The 12,524-nt window shown below is 35.1% G+C and overlaps 1 long non-coding RNA gene across 3 annotated transcripts; it reads left to right on the top strand.

Moving 5' to 3' along the window:
- The first annotated feature begins 933 nt into the window (after positions 1–933).
- LOC122080231 lies at positions 934–11,581 on the top strand. Of its 3 annotated transcripts, XR_006140651.1 has the most exons (12): positions 946–1,034; positions 1,182–1,252; positions 1,391–1,465; positions 1,613–1,683; positions 1,823–1,897; positions 6,414–6,535; positions 6,873–6,915; positions 7,020–7,066; positions 9,249–9,386; positions 10,959–11,052; positions 11,134–11,181; positions 11,283–11,581. It is a non-coding gene; the product is annotated as an uncharacterized LOC122080231 (long non-coding RNA). The 3 variants fall into 3 exon arrangements; XR_006140652.1 differs by having other exon boundaries at positions 934–1,252; positions 11,015–11,052; XR_006140650.1 differs by having other exon boundaries at positions 934–1,252; positions 11,012–11,052.
- Positions 11,582–12,524: the final 943 nt, after the last annotated feature.

Below are 12,524 nucleotides of genomic sequence, written 5' to 3'. Positions count from 1 at the left end.
AGATCTAGGTGACAAGATCACAAGCCGTGGAGCATCTTTTTTTTTTCAAGTTCAGTTTTTTTTTTTAAGATTTATTTTCTCTAGTACTAGAAATTTCAGATTTGGTTTCACTACAAGAAAAAGGGGTATTTGCGACACTTTTTTAGAGACGGACATATTTTATGTCTCCTAAATTAATCATTCGAGACATATAAATTCGTCGCTAAATTTTGATTATTTGAGACAAAGACTATACCTTCGCAATATTTGAGACGGGTTATTTCCGTTGCTATTGTACTGTCCCTATATATTTAACAATTGGGACAGAAAACTTACCGTCTCAATTTTTGAGACAGATATTTCCGTCCCGTTCGCGATTGAATTTATATCTATTAAGACAGACAGTTTTCCATCTCTAAATGGACAATTAAAGACAAAAATAATTTTGTCCCTAGTTATGAAGCAATTGAGACAGATTATAACCGTCCCATATTTAGGGACGGATTATTTTCTGTCTCAAGTATTACGAATTGGGACAGTTTATACTCCATCGCTACTGCTCACGTATTTTCCTATCAATTCAGTTTTATATCTATTATGACGGATAGTTTTCCGTCTCTAAATTGAAGGTCCCTACCTATGTAGCAATTGAGACAGATTTTGAGACAGATTTTAACCGTCCCATATTTAGGGACGGATTATATTCTGTCTCAAGTATTATGAATTGGGACGGTTTATTTTCCATCGCTACTGCTCACATATTTCACCTTCCCGCCAAACACTTAGCCAACCACGCTTTTCCATATTTCGACCACTCTGGAGTTATAAGAAGGGGAAAATCACTACGCCGCTGCTCGCATTCCTCTTTTCCACATCAAAGCCGATGCTCGCATACCTGCTCGTCATATTTCAACCGAGGTTTTCCAAAATCGAAGACCTAACAGGGTCATTATATTTCACGCCTTCACTCACTAGTTTCCCACGCAGTGAGCAACCGTTGTAAATCTCCAAGAAATCCGATCATCTTCCTTCCCAAAACTGAAACCCAAAGTCAGGTACGCTATTTTCCTCTCCCACTTCTCTTTATTATGATTTTTCTTGTATTTCGATCTATTCATTACCATTAAATCTCATATTACAACCGAGTTTTTCAAAATCTAAGATTAAAGCCTTTCCGCCTTCACTCCCTGTTTCCCACGAAGTGAGAGCAGCCGCTGTAGATCTCCCTCAAAATCGATCATCTTCCTTTCCAAAAGGTGAAACCCGAACTCAGGTATGCTATTTCCCTCTCTCACTTCTCTTCATTATGATTTTTCTTGTATTTAGATCTTTTCCTTATCATTAAATCCAGTCATATTTCAACCGAGCTTTTTCAAATCGAAGATCTAACAGTGCCTGGTTTCCCATGTAGTGAGAGCAACCGTTGTCAAGAACCCCTGAAGAAACTCGATCATCTTTCTTCCCAAAAGCTGAAACCCTAAGTCAGGTATGCTATTTTCCTATCTCACTTCTCTTTATTACGATTTTTCTTGTATTTCGATCTATTCATTACCATTAAATCTCATATTACAACCGAGTTTTTCAAAATCTAAGATTAAAGCCTTTCCTCCTTCACTCCCTGTTTCCCACGAAGTGAGAGCAGCTGCTGTAAATCTCCCTCAAAATCGATCATCTTCCTTTCCAAAAGGTGAAACCCGAACTCAGGTATGCTATTTCCCTCTCTCACTTCTCTTCATTATGATTTTTCTTGTATTTAGATCTTTTCCTTATCATTAAATCCAGTCATATTTCAACCGAGCTTTTTCAAAATCGAAGATCTAACAGTGCCTGGTTTGCCATGAAGTGAGAGCAACCGTTGTCAAGAACCCCTGAAGAAACTCGATCATCTTTCTTCCCAAAAGCTGAAACCCTAAGTCAGGTATGCTATTTTCCTCTCTCACTTCTCTTTATTACGATTTTTCTTGTATTTTGATCTATTCCTTACCATTAAATCAGAATAAGAGAGAAATCCACGAAAATGGTGGAGTTCTTGTCTTTTACCATGATCATTGTAGTGCTTCTTAATATGTTTGGATGAGTATTCTTGTTCTTTTTTTTCTTTTTTTTCTTTTTTTTTAAATCTTTCTTTACACCTATGAGCAGCATGGTAAATGAGAGGAATCCACAGAAGTGGCCGTTTAATGCTTTCCCAAATTTCAGAATGAATTCAATACCCATATCCAGAACTAATTCATATAATACAACGGTGAGTAACATATTAGAGCTTGAATTAGAAATTAAATTGATCCATTATTTGTGCTGCAGTTCCAGAGATTGAATGGTTTAAAAATATATGATTATGATGGTTGATCATGGAACAGTTTGCATCATGTAATAGCATAAAAAACTTAGAATTTACAAATCAATGACTGGGACAGGGTTAGGAGTGTATGAATTAGGAATTAAGTAGAGGAGTCTACTATTTTCCTTGACTGCAGCACATGCCCATGTGTTGCAGTCTATTTTATTTTCCCCTGTTTTTAGGGATATTTAGGCCAGATTTGATGATGATTGAATTTTCAGTTTTTTAATCATAGATGATAATTGAGGCTTCCACCCCTTACTCTGTAAAATAGATTCCCACTATCTCATATCATGTGCTTTTTTTCCCCTATTTGAAATAGGTGCAAATGAGAATCCATGTGGCTAACTCTATTTAGTTGGATAGGTTGAGTTGGAGGAGGTGTTGCTTGTTAGCCATGTGTAAATATGGGTAAATAGATTCTCTATTGAACAACTGAATTTTCTTTCAATGGTGAAGGTAGAAACCCATCTCATGGTCATCAGTATCATTAAATGATCAAGGGAAATTAACTAGCTTAAGTTAGAGGTATAGCATGTTCATGTGAGACTGTTTGCATGAATAGTGGTTTGGGGCCAATATGAATAACTATCTGGCTGAGATTATTTACCTTCAATTTTTTCAAGTTTAAGAGTTAAGGCGGCACAAATAAGGTGCCAAGGTGTCGCCTATGCGACCAAGGCGCTTATCCAGACAAAGCCGCTTGCTATGCGATGCTTTGACAACTAAGGTTTTGAAGATGGAAAGCAACAAGTAGATATCCTCCCATAAAAGGTCTATGTTGAGGACATCAAAGTAGATATGACTGAAGTGGTGATAGATGAGGTAGAAGAAACTTTATAATCATGCTCGTGTAACTACTCCAAAATCTTACCGTATATGATAGTCAACTTTTCCATTGGATTCTTTATTTTCTTATTCAATTTCGAAGTTGTTAGATCTAGGAATTTTTTAGTTAAGCAATCATTGTTGATAATGACTCTAAAATTGTATCCATTTCATTTTTGTTCTAGTTTAATTTTCTTTCCCTTCCCTTCTTTTCCACCAGAGAGCCATTTTGTTGGTAGGAACAAATAGTATACTTGGAAAATTTGTGTGTATAGGTTCTTCCTTTACGTTTCTTCACTATTTCATTAGGTAACTAAAGGAGATAATGTGAGTGGGTTGGCATACCTCTGGTAGCCCAGTTTCCTTTTTCTCCTATTCTCTCAATTTTCTCTCTTCTGATTCTGTTACTACTACATAGGATTTGCGATTCAACTGATGGCGAACGACTTATTCAAGATGTAGTGACCTCTTGGATTGAATAACTCTTAGGACTGCAAGAATTTTATGTTGATATTAGCAATCATGTGTTGGGTTTTAGTCTCTATCTGGGTCTAGTTTACTTAGCTGTCCTCTGTCTAAAGAACGGAATTTGTAACATGCATTGCTGTCTGTTGAGGATGTCAAGGGGTTGCATTCAGTTAGATGTAAGTGATGCTGAACTTTGTTTTTCAATTTGCTACAACTATAAAGGTTTTGAAAAATGATGTGATGGTGGGTTTCGGTAGCTTAATTGATAGTTTATATTTATTAATTTACAGTCTAGTTATGAAATTGGTTTATATTATCCACACTCAATAATGTAGGCATTAAAAGAATTATTGTTAATGAGAAATCCTTAATGTTGTGACACTCAAGTGTTGTTTGTTTTGCATTCCCGTACTCAGATTCCAGAATGTGTCTGTGAAGGCGGTCCATTCTTGAAAGACATATTTATGCATTTTGTGTTCTCGTTTTGGATGTCTCATGTTCTCGTGTGTGTGGGCCGTGATTTGTGAATGAGATATGAAGCTCTGAAGACCTTCTGGCTTTCATCTACTTCAACTCGAACGGCTGATTTTGATAGATACTCCTCTCAAAATTATGATTCTGTATGCACCTTCTCTCTCAGAATCTTAAACGCAGGAGCCAACCTTTGAATCTCATATGTACCACAGCCAAAAATCCTCCACTCTTCCCTGGCCCTATGCTTAACCTTCCGCATAGAGGTATTCTTTGGTTCCCGATAACTTAATCCATGTTCTTGACTGAAACTGATATGGAAAACGGTGTGCAATCCTCAGGGATCTCTTGATGTGGGCTCACATCTCTGACTGCCTCACTTTCAAGAGATCAAAAAATTTCAAGTCCACAGTATGACTTCTAATTTTTTGCTCTTCATTCTTCAGATTCACTAATATGTATCATACCTGCTCTGTTTTGGGTGTTGAGTTTGGTAGGAGAATGAAGTGTTGGATCTCTCTTTCATTCTACTAGTGCTACTAGTTCTGGGATCACTTAAGCTGCAAAACCTAACCAAGCATTTGTCCAACTGCACTCCTGGCATAAATACTTCTCCTTTTCACATTTAGATTTGATTCCTATTCAAAGTAGACAAGTCATTATGTTATTACAGCTCACAACAGTTAAGATTTAAATTCGTCATTCTTTTGGTGTTACCCATCATGAATCAGCAACTTACTTCCACTTGGCATATGGAGTATGAGTTGATACAAAATTGAGGAAACTAAAGGGAAATCATGTTCCCTTGGGTGGTGACTATGGATTCTGGTCCTCGACAAGTTTTTCACTCCGAATAATCAACAAAGCAGGGGTTATCAATAGGCTAACAGATGAGTCATATTCAGTGAGGATGAGGATGCAGTACTACATTAATTCATCTCCTGTAAATTACCAATAGTCACTAGTCTATTTGGGGAGTATCTAGTGATACCGTTCAAAGTAGAGCTTTTCTTGCAATAATAAAGGCCCCTTTAATGAGAGGGAGAGTGATGTGGAACCTGGGTCAGGAAACCCAATATGGGACTGTGGTAGGCCCACCCAATCGTTTCTGCAGCTTTAGAACATAGATAACGCTAGCTCACCAGACTTAAACCTATTTTCTTCAACTGCTTAAGAATTAAGACTGAAAAAGACAAGACCAAGTGACCCTGGAAGGAGCTGTACTCTTCAAAATGCATGCCCCATCACCAATTTCTGATTCTTTGTCAGACAAAAAAAACTGCCATAATGTTTAACTCAGAAATCACCTTCTGCACCATTTTTCCATAAACTCAGCTGGAACAGTAAGGTCAAAATCCAACAAGTTTCTTCTAAATTCAGTAGTATAAATGATAGACCAGAGTTCAAATGATAGATCCACCACCCTAACATCAAAGACAAGAATCGCCAAGACCTCTTTAGAGGATAAGTGAGTGAATATAGGTGGGTATAAATCTCTCATAGCTTTCCCCCAAAATCCCTTTATCTTCCCAAAAGCAGCTTCTTGCAACATTATCCAGCTGAATAGCAGTCAATGCCACAAAATCTTGATGAAATTTCATAAGGTTCTTCGAAACTAACACCCCAAGAGAACCAACTCACCTAAAGGTATTTAACCCTCCATCTGACATTAGGTACAAGTCTAGTTACTTGCAACATTATCCAGCTGAAAGCCTTAAGTCTTATTACTTGTTAAGAAGTTCACATTAGGTACAAGTCTAGTTCCTTTTATTATTATTATTAAAAAAAAGAAAAAACTTTGCACAGAGTTGTAACCCTCCTCCCAATCAGTTGAATGGAATTGAATTATTTTAAAGCGTTTGTATGTGAATGTGAGGAACTATCTCTCTCGCAGCAACATAGGCTGTGTATGGCAGTGTTTTTATTCCAAATTAGTATTTCTGTGTTTTCGTTCATTTGGAATGCTTCTGTACCAAAAAAAATGTCGTATGGTAAAACTGGAAAAAATATATTTCTGCTACTAAAACAGAGTAGAAACACGTATGGAATGCATATTAACAGAATTATATCTTCTGTTCTGTGGTGGTATTGGTGGCTGTAGCAAGAGTGTAAAATACAGAATGAGTAGTAAACAAAATTCTTTTTGTTAAACTCTGTCTTGAATGTGAAGTTTGATTCCTTTTTTATTAAGCAGAAATCTCTTTTACCCTTTCTATTTTGGTTGAGATCAAGATATTTCGTTAATTTTAACAAATAGATTTCTGCTCTAAACCCCTAACCATTCCTTTCTTTGTTCCCTCACGTGCATTGATCTGTCTTTTGGCAGCAGTCAAATCATTGGCAAAAACAAACGGAAAAGAAAAACCATTTGAAGTTGTTAATTGAACAATTGTTTTGGAAGAAGGGAGACAACCACTGCATCAAGGAACTCTGCAAGGAAGTTTAGAAGTATGTTTGATAGAGTAAATTGGAACGAATACTTTAGATGGCAATTAATGCTAGTTTAGATTAAGAGACTGTTTCTTCTTCTAATATGTACAGTATCAATTCATCGGTTCTTTTCTCTCCCTCCCTTTTTTTTTAACTCCTTAAACAAGGGGTTTCCTTTTTGACTCTATTTGGTTGCAAGTAAAGGGCAGATAAAAAAATTGAGATTGAAAACAATTAAAAGGAAACTTTTGTTATCACTACTTATAAATTTGTCATATTGAGTAATTAGACTTTTCATATATAACTTTTATGTTTTACGTTGAAACTGAAGGCAATCAATTCCCTTTGATTTCAGAGCATATTGGGTGAATCTGTTTGTCATGGTTCCAATCAATTAGGTATTACTTTATTAATTTGCATAATATATTTATCCGAGTTGATTATATTGGAATTGATCTTCTTTTACTTGACAAGGGTATTGATGCATATCAATTTTATACAGATATGAGGCAGAATATGGAGGATACTAAACTGCAGAAACAAGCTATGGTATTTTCGCTCATCCTGGCCTATTCTTATTGCCCTTTACTTATGTTGATCTATGTATTATGCATTTTTGAGTCATATATGGAATCCAAAAACCAACTTCGAATTATTGTGGCCTATCATAGAGTGGTAGATTGTGTTATACAGTTCTCATTACTTACTGTTGTGGTTAAAAGGGGGGTAATAAGACCTAGTGATTCTTTGTATTATTTTTTATTTTTTTATTTGTGCCCTCTATTTAGAGAAGTAAGTTGTATATCCTTATAAAATTGAAGGTCATACAGTTTTCGTTTAATCAAGTGCCTTCAGTTTATACAAGTAAGCAGTACAACCTTGTAAAATAGAACGCACTTTCAACATTTAATTTATAAAGCTTCACCGCACAATCTTCTTACTTTATTTCTATTGATAAGTCACGTGTGAGTCAGGGAAGTCGGTTCCACATTAACAATCATCACTCCCACCCCCATAAAATTACCTACGTTGGCCTTAACATATTTTGACCATGGGTTGATAGTACATAAATACAGATTGTGTTGAGGCCAATTTCTCTTTTTCCTTATTATTTTTTTTATTTACAATGGTACATATTTCTTACTTCAACCAAGTCTAGTTAATTTATATTTATTGCTTCATGGTTAAGCATTTTTTTCCTTTACATTTATAGGTACTATTGTGAAGGTTTGGTAGCATTTGGACGAGTAACATATTAAAGTTATGTCTAGAAGTTGGATTGCAAGGTCGAAGGAACCATGTTTTAGGGCATCCCCATTATATTGGGAGGAAGTAAAAAAATTCCTTGATCATGCATTCAGCCATGTTGATTCCTTGATCATGCATTCAGTCATGTTGATCTAGGGGGAATGATCTTATGCCCATGTGTGAAGTGCATAAATCAATTGTTAAAGACTCGTGAAGAAGTGTTTGAAGATCTCATATTGAATGGATGAAGATTGGTGTAATACTTTCGAGCTTAAACTTACAAGATAGGTTGAGGATTTGAGATAACATGGACTTTAATCCAGAAATTGATAGATATGAGTTCATATTTCTTTTGTTGTTATAATTAAGATGGGTTTCTAGAAGCCTAAAGATTAGGTTCAGAAACTCATTTGAAAACCAGAAGCCCAATGAATGAATATTGACCAGAATTAAGAATAAGTGATAAACAGTAATCTGCATCTCATATTTGAATCAAATATAGGAATAAAATTTTAAAAGTTGAACTTGAACCAAGGGTCTGATCTCGAGTTTCAGAAGAATCCTGCTTGAAATAGGACTTCTAAAAACAAGAATTGATGTTAGTAATTAACTAAGTGATTTCTGATAAGTAAATAAACTCACTCAGATGCAGTAGCGACAGTTAATAGAATATAGAATAGGATTGAAGAGTAATCTGAGATATTATGGAAAACAAAATTTATTGATGGAAACTAGAAAACAGAGAATGAAAGTAAGAAGACCAACAAGCCTAGTAACAATAGGAATCAGATGCTAGGAGATCAGATTCAAAAATTGAAATCATACAATTGTAGGGTAGAACCTGATTGAACAATATGAAATCAGAATTAAACTGTCAATAGTAACAGGTAAGAAAATGAAGGTTTCAGATTTATAGCATGCACATGAACTTAGGTTAAGAACTAACTTGTTGCAGGAATTAAACAGTGAAGGTGAAGATACAAGAACAATATGACTTGAGATTCACACCCTAGCCTTGATTAGCATCCCACTGACCCACATAGCATCCCATCAGGCAGCAACTACATCCCACAACCATTAATCTGACTCTCATAGAGTATTGAGCAGTAATGGCATACTTTCTACATAGTAAAAATCGATGGGAGAGGGTTAATTAGCCCTTAAATTATAATATAGAAGTAGCAAAGGCCAATAAAAATAAAAACTCAGCTTTTACAAAGGAATGGATAAACATGCAATAAAGTTAGAGAAAACTATTCCTAAACAAGTCCATCAATTATGGTTTTGTAGGTGATGACCCAGATCACCCTTAAACTGAGTTAACTCGTGAGTTGTTGACTCAATGTTTTCTTGCTTCTTCTTTAGTACTTTTTAGAGTAGCTATCTTTGTGATCTGTATAAGATTATCAATGTCCTTATCTTACATTAGGGGAATGCTGATTTTTATCCTCCTCTATGATTGACATGAAATTTTTTTCTATAGCAGGAAGAGTCTTATGGGGCATAGTACTTGGTGCATCCAATAGGGCAGGCTTACAAAAATGTTGTAGGTAGTCATTTGGAGCCAGTGTTGATGCTAATGAATACGACAATGACAGTATAAAGATGTGAAGTCATTCAGGTACTAGTTGCAGTATATCCTTTTGCTTTGATTGATGACCTCGTCACTTTGTACGGAAAGATGGGGAGGGGGGAAGATGGATTGGACATATATACAAACAAATGTTTCAAATGAATAATGTCATGCAAATTAGTTTAAACTTAAATGTTTCTTCTCTCCTTTTATCAAGTATGAATCCAAATCCATGTATCTTTCTTTGCCCCATTACAAATGCCCCACGTGCATTTGCATCTTCAGGTATAGACAATGAGGCCCTAATCATTCTCAATAATATTGAATACTTTATTATTTATTTTTGGGGGGATGGGGGAAGAGTATTTCCTTTAACCCAAATTAAAAACCTAGATGGTCAGTCATGGCAGATTCTGATTTGGAGGAGCCTTGGATTGTCATTTTCTAGGTATCCAAGGTTTTCCAGTAAAGGATTGGCTTGAATTGGATCGGGGAGAATCTGGATTGGTCATGGCTGAATCCGATTCTTAAAAACTCTGCATCAGCTGTAATTTTGATCAAGGGATGGATTTTAAAATTCTCTCTCTCTCTCACTGGTCTCTCTCTCTCTAATTAACTCCTTTGTTGAGTGATATATAGTTGATCGAGAGTAAGTTGATGGGTACAATAGTTAGGACGAAGGATTTCTTTGGATATAGAGTACAACTTCTTATTTCATTCCATGCAAATGATTTGGTTGTCTCATCTAAACCATGTAATTAATGATGGTGAAACTCTTTTCTCTAATACCTTGCTAATATACCTATGCTCGCTAAGAGTGGAGTTGTTATTTATGTTAATAGAACTTCCTAAGAAGTAATCTAGCTTTACATGAATGGTTCAACTTAAGGAGAGTGCATGTCATGTTGGAGTCGTATGTTGCTATGAGTCTTCATCTTAGAGGTGTCAAAGTTCCCTATTGAATAATTGTAAGCTAATGTGGTTTCTTATTGATTTATTGCCTTTAAATCATTTATCCTTTCTTTCATTCATTCTTCTTTACTTTTCCTTTCCCCTCTTAAGACTTTGCCTGCAATGGTGTGTTATTCTCTACTTTTATCACCTTTTGATTCTCTCCTTCTATCATCGCGTTTTGGAGCTTTCCGTTGGCTACTTGAATGTTGTTTACAATTTTTTATTTTTTGTTTTTTTTTTCCTAACATTACCCAGATTCAATGCCAACTATCAGGGTTTTTGCTATTCTCATTTCATTTTTAATATTTTCTTTAATAAGGCTCATATCCAATAACTTCATAAAACAGTTCAACTTCTTATATCTTATGCTGCTAGATTTTTTTTTTTAAATGGATGAAGAACCTTTGTAAACACATAGGGCACCGCGTGTAATTCTGTTGTGGGTCATGGTGCAGGTTTACTATCCAATTTTGAATTGAAATGTTTGATTTTGAAGACATTATGACTATCTATTTTTTTTCTACAATTTGTCGTTAACCCGTTTCTGCCTGAACTTTCATATGGAATAGTTGCTTTGATTATTTAAATTTAAAATTATACTGCCCTCTTCCATTTACTTAATACTTAATATATCTTGGGTTTTTCTTTTGCCATTTTGTCAAGTAGAATTTCCAGCAACTGGTGTTGTGCTTGATCAGTTTGAATCATTTTGTTTTCAGTAGGTCCTTTCGAAAGGCAAAGTCGTGAAGAACTAAAGAAGGTTAAACATATAGTTCATCATGTTGTACTCTTTCAAAAATACTTATTTTAAATACTAACATAACTTTTATCTTTGTTGCAGTCCATAATGGAGCTTATAGTTCTAGTTTCAAACCAAATTACACATCAGGTGATTTGATGGTCTGCAAACAGCATTCTATTCATCCTTCACTATAAATAACCATGACAAAAATATTAGCTAGTTATTTGTGAAAATGTTCCAATTTGCAGCGTAGGTAAGAGCAACGAACCAATAAAAAAGTTTGGAGGAAAGAGGTTGCTGCCAAGGGGAGCTACAATCCAAGTGGATTGGGCATAAACAACCACTTGGATTGTATGTTTAGAATAATTTCTCTGAAATATTAGTTTTATTTGATGATTATGTAAATATTAAGTCTTTGTATGGATTTCTTTCATGTTAATACTTTTGGATGATGTAATTATTAACTGTTGTTTGGTTAGATCTAGTAATGTGTAAGAACAGGGTCATTATATTATGCATGCCAGCAAAATGAAATTTTTTTTTTCTACATGATTTTTAGAGACGGATTTTTTTTGTCTCTAAAAGCATAAAGCTTTTCTTAATTGCAACGGAAATTATATGTCTTTATAAGGTGGACATTATTCAAGACAGAAAAAATCTATCCCAAATGATAAAGTATTTAAAAAAAGCTTTTACTAATTGAGACGGAAGTAATCTGTCTCTATAATGAGGAAACTATTAAAGACAATAAAAATCTGACTCAAATGATAAACACCTTTCTTATTTGGGACAGCAGTTATCTGTCTCTATAAGGAGGAAATTATTAAGGACAGTAAAAATCTGTCTCATATGATAAACAAATTTTTTATTTGAGACGGTAGTTATCTGTCTCCAATGACATAGTTTTTTTAATAGTTTACGACGGTAAGTAACGGTGGCAAATAGTCCTTTAGTTATAGAGACAGAAATATTTGTCGCTAAGTTACCTGGGCAACATAATATTTGTGACAGATTTTTCCATCACTTTAGTTTCTATTTGCGACAGTTAGTTTCCTCCTCAAAATTTGTCGCAATTAACCGCTTAGAGACGGAAAAAAATTTTCGTCTCTTAAATTATGGGACGGCTGTTGTAACGATAGTTTTGGGACGGAAATTTATACTATCCCTAATAGGTATTAGCGACACTATTTTAGTATTTGGGACAGATAATTTCCGTCCCAAAAACCCTTTTTTCTTGTAGTGTTTATTCCAGATCTGGTTTTTAGTACTGGTAGTATCTCAAATCACCCAAGCTTTCAAGTTCAAGCATTGATTCAAGTAAGTAGGCTTCTTCAGTAGTCTTCTCTCCCCCCCTCTCATTCCCTTTTCTAACTACCCTTTCTTTTTAATTTAGGATTTTAATTTCAGTCATTACATTATTGCTATCCCTTTCCCTCAAGGTTCATGGTTAGTGTATGTGTTGGTTTTGCCCCTCCTAGCCATAGAACCAT

This window comes from Macadamia integrifolia, chromosome 5 (assembly GCF_013358625.1).
Source record: "Macadamia integrifolia cultivar HAES 741 chromosome 5, SCU_Mint_v3, whole genome shotgun sequence".
Lineage (NCBI taxonomy): Eukaryota > Viridiplantae > Streptophyta > Magnoliopsida > Proteales > Proteaceae > Macadamia > Macadamia integrifolia.
The sequence above is the reverse complement of the archived record's forward strand: the minus strand, read 5'-3'. Positions and strand labels throughout refer to the sequence as shown.